The 6,922-nt window shown below is 45.9% G+C and overlaps 1 pseudogene; it reads left to right on the top strand.

Annotated features, from left to right (window-relative positions):
* The first annotated feature begins 2,866 nt into the window (after positions 1 to 2,866).
* On the top strand, positions 2,867 to 3,827 carry LOC116547567 (annotated as a pseudogene).
* The last annotated feature ends 3,095 nt before the right edge of the window (positions 3,828 to 6,922 follow it).

Raw genomic sequence — 6,922 nt, 5'->3', positions numbered from 1 at the left:
GATCCTCCCGCCTCAGTCTCCCAAGTAGCTGGGACCAACAGGTCTGCACCACCATGCCTGGCTAATTTCTAGATTTTTTTTGGTAGAGATTGTGTTGCCCAGGCTGGTCTTGATCACCTGGCCTCAAGTGATCCTCCCACCTCAGCCTCCCAAAGTGTGGGATTACAGGCATGAGCCACCATGTCTGACCTTGGTTTTGAAATAGATTTTTATTTAAAACAGGTTTCATGCTGATTTCCATAAATCAGGCACTCCAGAACACAATGAATAGGGTGGCAATTATATGTTGACTTCTTAACACTCCAAGAGATAAAGATCTTTTCCAAATAAGCAAAAAAAAACTAGTCATTGTACAATATTAGCCTCTAAGAGAAATTTCCCTTTATAGACTACAATATTACTGACAGTTTCATGTACTTTTGTTTTATAAAGAACTCCACAGGAAGAAATTTCCCCATTCTTTCCCAGTAGACACAGCTACATTTTCTGCCACACACAAACCATTGGCACAGTATAGCATGTCCAGATGCAGAGAATCAAGGGGTTTCACAGTTGCTTCCCTAACGTATGCCAGGAGGTTGGTCAAATTTGTAGCCATTCCCGTAACAGGATTAATATTTATAACTGTGCCCCTGCCATATGGATGGTTTGCAGTTCCCAAACATGAGCCAGTGTCTGGGTTACTCAGAGGTGTGCCATGGTGCCCTCTCTTGGCTGTTTTGTAATAACCAGAACAGCCCATTTCCCCGTGGACAGGCAGGTCAAGCTCTCCACATCGCAGTACCACAGTTATGCAAAGGATACGGATGGAACTCATATTCAGAAAGCTAGAAAACAAGGCTGTGCCAGGCACAGTGGATGAGCAATAAGAGCTGCTAATGTCTTTTCTAGAAGCGTGAGTGACCTAGCTCTTTGGTTCTGAGCATTTCTGTGCTTTAGCGTTTCTCTCCCTTATTCACAGTAAAGATATCTGCAGCTCTTCCTTCCTCCTGAGATCAGAAACTGGAGCAGCCACAGCCTGCTCCTGAGGTTTTCAAGATCTTTGCCATTTGTTAGCAATGACCACTTAGCCAGATGTCTCAGCGCAGGGATCCCCCTTAAACCGCAGCAGCAAGGCCCCCACCACCCTTTCTTTTAATTCCCGCATTAATTTGATGCTGGTAACACTTTGCTTACCTATTTCCAATGGCAACGAATATTTTGTAGAATGTGCAAGTTTATTTTGTAGACTGTGGTCCCTGGAGTAAAAGAACTCTCCACCTACCACATCTGTGACATGCGTAAGTCACTCAGTGTCTCCAAACTTAATTTCCTTGATGGGGAAAACAGGGACATGCGTTAATATAAAACTCTTGGCATGGTTCCTACTGGATAATTTTGCTATTATCATTGCTTGTATTTTTGTCACATTATAACCAACTTATTTTACTTGTTAAAGTACAGTACACAATTGTTTCTTTTTTTACAGAATTAATCAATTTCATTTTCTAGTACAAAAATTAGTGTTTTATATGTGTTAAAAATTGAGTCCCATCTGAAAAAATAAACTGAATATTCTTCCAAGTAAATTTCAATTTTTTTTTTTTTGCCACATGATATTTAGTGGTTTCTACTAATTGACTTTGATGTTAAAGGACTGTTTTTGTGATCCCAAAGCCACTTTTACTTTGAACAAGATGGACTCATGGGGTGCTTCAGGGCCAACTCTGTTTTCTCCATGCAGCCTATTCCTTGCTGCTGGTTTCGAGTCCCTGAGTGAAATCTGGGATCTTCATGGCTTACCTACTTAAGTTCAGAAAAAAAAAAAAATCCTCCGGTAATCTCCAATAACGAGAAGGGGGCTGATTTCAGTCATTAAACTGTGCAGTGTGGTGTCATCAAATGGCCACATTGCATTGGAGAGCCAAGCTTCCTCTCTTCTTTCGCCGCCCCCCCCCTCCCCGCAGGGGCCCTGCAGAGCCAGGCTGGTGGGGACCCCTGGAACACTCTCACCAGCTCCACCCACCACCTTAGCCTCTGACCCCTCCAAGTCTATCTGGGAGAGTGTTAGGGGAAAGTGGAAGAGCAAGGAAAGTGCCAGTGATGGGCACTGTCCAGCCAGGAGCCCACAATGGCAGGAGACACTTCATGGGAGCCATTTCCTGCCACTGCCAGGGGCCTGGCACCTACATTTCATGGTAAGGGAAAGCCTTCCTCTGGCTGGGCCCATAATCGCCCCCTTGGTCCTCCATCACTGGCAACACCCTTGTTGTTGCCATCTTCCCCTGCCCTCACATCCACGGGCTCTGAAACTGGGCCCTTCTTTTGCTCAGGGTGGACCTCCTCTAACCGGATGGAGGGAGAGCAGCTACTCCCAGGGTGGCATCTTCGGCGCTGCTTCGGGCGCTTCAGCCAGCCCTTTGTTCCTGATGGCTTGAGGATGGTCAGAAAATAGCCCCCTTGGTTCCCCAAAAGCCGGGGGAACACGGGCAGGTTCTCAGAGTTGGTCCCTGGAAGCCCCCTGTGGGGGCAGGTGCAGGGTTACACTCACAGAAAAACTGAAAACTCTTCAAGAACTCCCTTCACCCCCCTCTCTTGGTGCTCCCCAAGTTGCTGCAAGGGCTGTGCCTGCCTCTGGCGCCGCCTGTCCAGGTCCTGCCTGGGCGGTCCAGGGCCTCCTGTTGTTTGCCTTAGGCCTTGGAGCTGCATAAGTGATCTAAATTTATACATTTTTTTCTTCCCATTTTCTGTTTGTTACTTTTACCAACTCATTTAAAAGCACATTTGTGGGCTTGCCCCGTCCCTGCCTCCCAGTCTTGTACACCCCTCACTCCCTGAGGCTCCCCAGAGCCGTGCCAGTGGAGGAGGAGAAGCTCAAGTGGCCCCCATGTCCGGGGCTTATTTCCGGAAGGAGTCGGGTGCACTGGGGCCTGAGGAGAACTTTCTTTCCTTGCACGACATCCGGATGTCGCAGGAGAAGCTCCCACTGCGCTCTTGGCGCGTCTGCCTCGCCTGGCGCTTTCTTCCTGGAGCGCAGGCGCAGAGACTGACAATGCGGCGCCGCCGCGCTCAAAGCCTGAACTCCCCTTGTGGCTGCAAAAGGACGTTTTGACAAGCGACAGATTCGTTCTGTGGACTTACCAAGATATACGGGGAGGGTTGGAGGACGGTGTTCCGTGCGGATGCCAGTGTGACGGACCGCCACAAAATGGGGCCCCATTTCTACCGGTTTGGCTCCCAGCTCCTGCATTTTGACAGTCCTGAGAATGCAACTATTTCCCAGTCTCTGCTGCAGAACTTTTATTGGACTTGCCGCATCATGGACTCCTCCCAGAATACTTAACAACGAAGACACTTTAGCCCTGGTAGCCAGGCTAGAAGAGATGGAGACGGGCTTATTTCAAACAAGGCAGAAAGGACTGAATGACTTTCAGTGTGGGAGAAAGGGTAGGCTTCTCGGATCACAGCTTCCAGCCTCGTTCAGAATTACAAAAAGAGAAAATTCACTGACACGGAAGAAGGAAGGCGGGAAGAACACAGAATGGCCCCTGTAGACCTAGCCCTCCGTGTGTCCTTGATAGAATCCAATTGACCTTGTGCAGGACCAGAATCCTGTCCCATTTCATGGCTTATTTCGGGCAGCCATAGGGAATTGTAGGGAATTGGACATGCTGTGTTTTTGAGCTAAAAGGCCTTGGCTGTGGGTCAGCAGGGCCTTTTAGCGCAAAAAAATCAAAGTCCTTCCTAAATAAGGATCACTGCCATATACATCACAGTAGAGTTACAACTGGGATTCCTTCTGTCTGGGAGTTTGGACAGCTTCAGATATCCAGTGTCACTAGCCGCAAAGGACAGGTATGTATTGGGTCATCTTCGCCTGTTCACAAAACGTTCTCTTGATCTTATTTGCCTCATCTTCCTCATGGTTGTACAGAGGATACCACCCCCCACCCCCTGCCATGCTACCCTGACTTGTAAGTATCCCCTGCTGCCTGCCTGCAGGGAGTTACCCAATTTCCAAAAACAGTCACCAAGAATAAAGGAGGAAAAGGGAAAGGCAGATGAAAGGCATGGCTTTTACTAAAGAAAATATTTTGGCTTCATACTCTGTACTCAGGGCTTAATGAACTGGAATTTGCATAACTCAGCAGTCCACCTGGAAGGGAAATGGTTAAACTGAGCTTGTGTTTGCCTCTGAGATCCTAAGAGCACCCGAGCACTTATTCCACTCCTTGTCTAGAAAAGCTGTTGGGGAGTCGTTTGGAATTGCAAAGCAGTTATTAAAAGGTGTTAACCGGCCGCATGACATCTGGAAGTCAGGACTTGGTTGCTGACTATGAAGGGTCCTGTTTGAGAAACCTAACATTGCAAACGTAAGTGGGCAGAAGCCTCCATTGTGTCTTTTTCCCTTCAGTAAGTTTTGCAACATCTCCTGGAGATCAAGGACGCAAACAGGCTGAGAAAGAAACTGTGTTCCTTGGGTCCACTGGACTGTTCGCAGGGCATCACTGACACCCCACACCCCTCTGACACCCCACAACTAGCAAATAATGTCTTTGTTGTTGGAAAATATAGAGGAATTTGGGTTTACAGATTGTGCAGATGCAAACTTAGATGATCTCGATGCAAACTTAGAATGACAGAAATGCAGGCTGGGCATGGTGGCTCACGCCTGTAATCCCAGGACTTTGGGAGGCCAAGGCGGGTGGACTACTTGAGGTCAGGAGTTCAAGATCAGCCTGGCCAATGTGGTGAAACTCCATCTCTACTAAAAATACAAAAATTAGCTGGATGTGGTGGTGCGTACCTGTAATTCCAGCTATTCGGGAAGCTGAGGCAGGAGACTCGCTTGAACCTGGGAGGTAGAGGTTGCAGTGAGCTGAGATTGCACCACTGCACTGTAGCCTGGGCGACAGAGTGAGACTCTATTTAAAAAAGAAAATGATCATGACAGGCTGGACCAATTATTAATGACTGAAAGAAACTCTGGTAAACCACTAGCACCTTTTAATTTTTATTTTTCAGGTGACAGCTGCCATTTTGTAACGTGCTCTAACACTGGCATTGTTGGTAAGATTACAAAATTGACATTGATAGTCAAATGTATTGGGAAGCTGAGTTTAAAACCTACTGTCCATACCCCACATTGGCTCCTCCAAACATTCGGTATATTCACGGTGTACTACTACTGTATCTGCTATACAAACGCTGCTCCAAATGCAGGTGCTCAGACAGGAGTGTACAGTTTGCTATTAGGTAATTGTGATCAAAGACAAGGGTGTTCTATGGCATCAGAAAGAATGTATTTAATCTCTATCCCCAGGTTCTAGCACAGTGCTCCAAAACCCCTGGACCGTCCTGAGAGAGAGGAGTGCCTTTGTTATGCCAATGAGATGACCCACGGTGGGCCCAACATAGCTGCAAGGTGGAGCTGATCTCCAGAAAGACCAAGAATGTGATTAGAGTGTGGGAACTTTGGGCTGACCCACTCCCAGGGAGGAGAGACATTTTCAATCATGTGGCTAACGCTTTAATCAACCATGTCTCTGTAATACAATCCCATAAAAACTCTGGACATCAAAGGTCAGGCTGGGCGCAGTGGCTCATGCCTATAATCCCAGCAATTTGGGAGGCCAAGGTGGATGGATCACTTGAGGTCAGGAGTTCAAGACCAGCCTGGCCAAGATGGCAAAACCCCATCTCTACCAAAAATACAAAAATTAGCCAGGCATGGTGGCACATGCTTGTATTTCCAGCTGCACAGGAGGCTGAGGCACAAGAATTGCTTAAACTCAGGAGATAGAGGTTCTCTCAAAAGCACTCCTTAGTGTATGTAAATTTCTGATTTTCTGCACATAGTCTATTTCGGAACTTAAATGACAAACAATCAAACATTAGAATTGTTTGTAAATGTAAATAAATATCAAGTAAGCTATAGTAATGGATAATTTTCAACAAAAGCTTATAAGGATATGGAATGAGCACATGGTAAGGATTTTATTTAACTCATGATTATTGAGGACATCGGCGAGATGTTACAGCAGTTCAAAGGAGAATCCAAAGGACATATTAATAGATGAGAAATGCTGAAATTACAATGGGACACCAAACTGCAGGAGAGAGTTGTCCCTCCAGAAGGACAGAATTCACTTACATGTCTACAGACAAGATGTTACTTGCACATTACTATCAGTTAGCTGCAATTTACAAAGTTGTAAAATATACCAAAGGCAATGAAAGGCTATGACCAGATAACAGGGAAAAATATGCTTTATACTCAAGGCCGACAAATACTTTTCTTTCTTTTTTTTTTTTGAGACAAAGTCTCACTCCGTCACCTAGGCTGGAGTGTGCAGTGGCACAGTCCTGGCTCACTGCAACCTCCGCCTCCTGGGTTCAAGCAATTCTCCTGCCTCAGCCTCCTGAGTAGCTGGGATTACAGATATGCACCACCATCCCCAGCTAATTTTGTATTTTTAGTAGAGACAGGGTTTTGACATATTGGTCAGGCTGGTCTCTAACTCCTGACCTCAAGTGATCTGCCTGCCTCAGCCTCCCAAAGTGCTGGGATTACAGGTGTGAGCCGGTGTTAGTTAGCTCTTTAGTTAGATCCCATTTATGAATTTTTACTTTTGTTGCAATTGCTTTTGACATCTTCATCATAAAATCTTTGCCCAGGCCATGTCCTGAATGATATTGCCTAAATCGTCTTCTAGAGTTTTTATAGTTTTTGTTTTTTCCATTTAAGTCTCTAATCAATCCTGAGTTAATTTTTGTATATGGTGTAAGGAAAGGGTCGAGTTTCAATCTTCTGCTTATGGCTAGCCAGTTATCCCAGCACCATTTATTGAATAGAGAATCCTTTCCCCATTAGCTGTTTTCATCATGTTTGTTGAAGATCAGATAGTTGCAGGTGTGTTGTCTTTGTTATAGGTTCTCTATT

This window comes from Sapajus apella, unplaced genomic scaffold (assembly GCF_009761245.1).
Source record: "Sapajus apella isolate SASKATOON/1434 unplaced genomic scaffold, GSC_monkey_1.0 scaffold3606, whole genome shotgun sequence".
Lineage (NCBI taxonomy): Eukaryota > Metazoa > Chordata > Mammalia > Primates > Cebidae > Sapajus > Sapajus apella.
The sequence above is the reverse complement of the archived record's forward strand: the minus strand, read 5'-3'. Positions and strand labels throughout refer to the sequence as shown.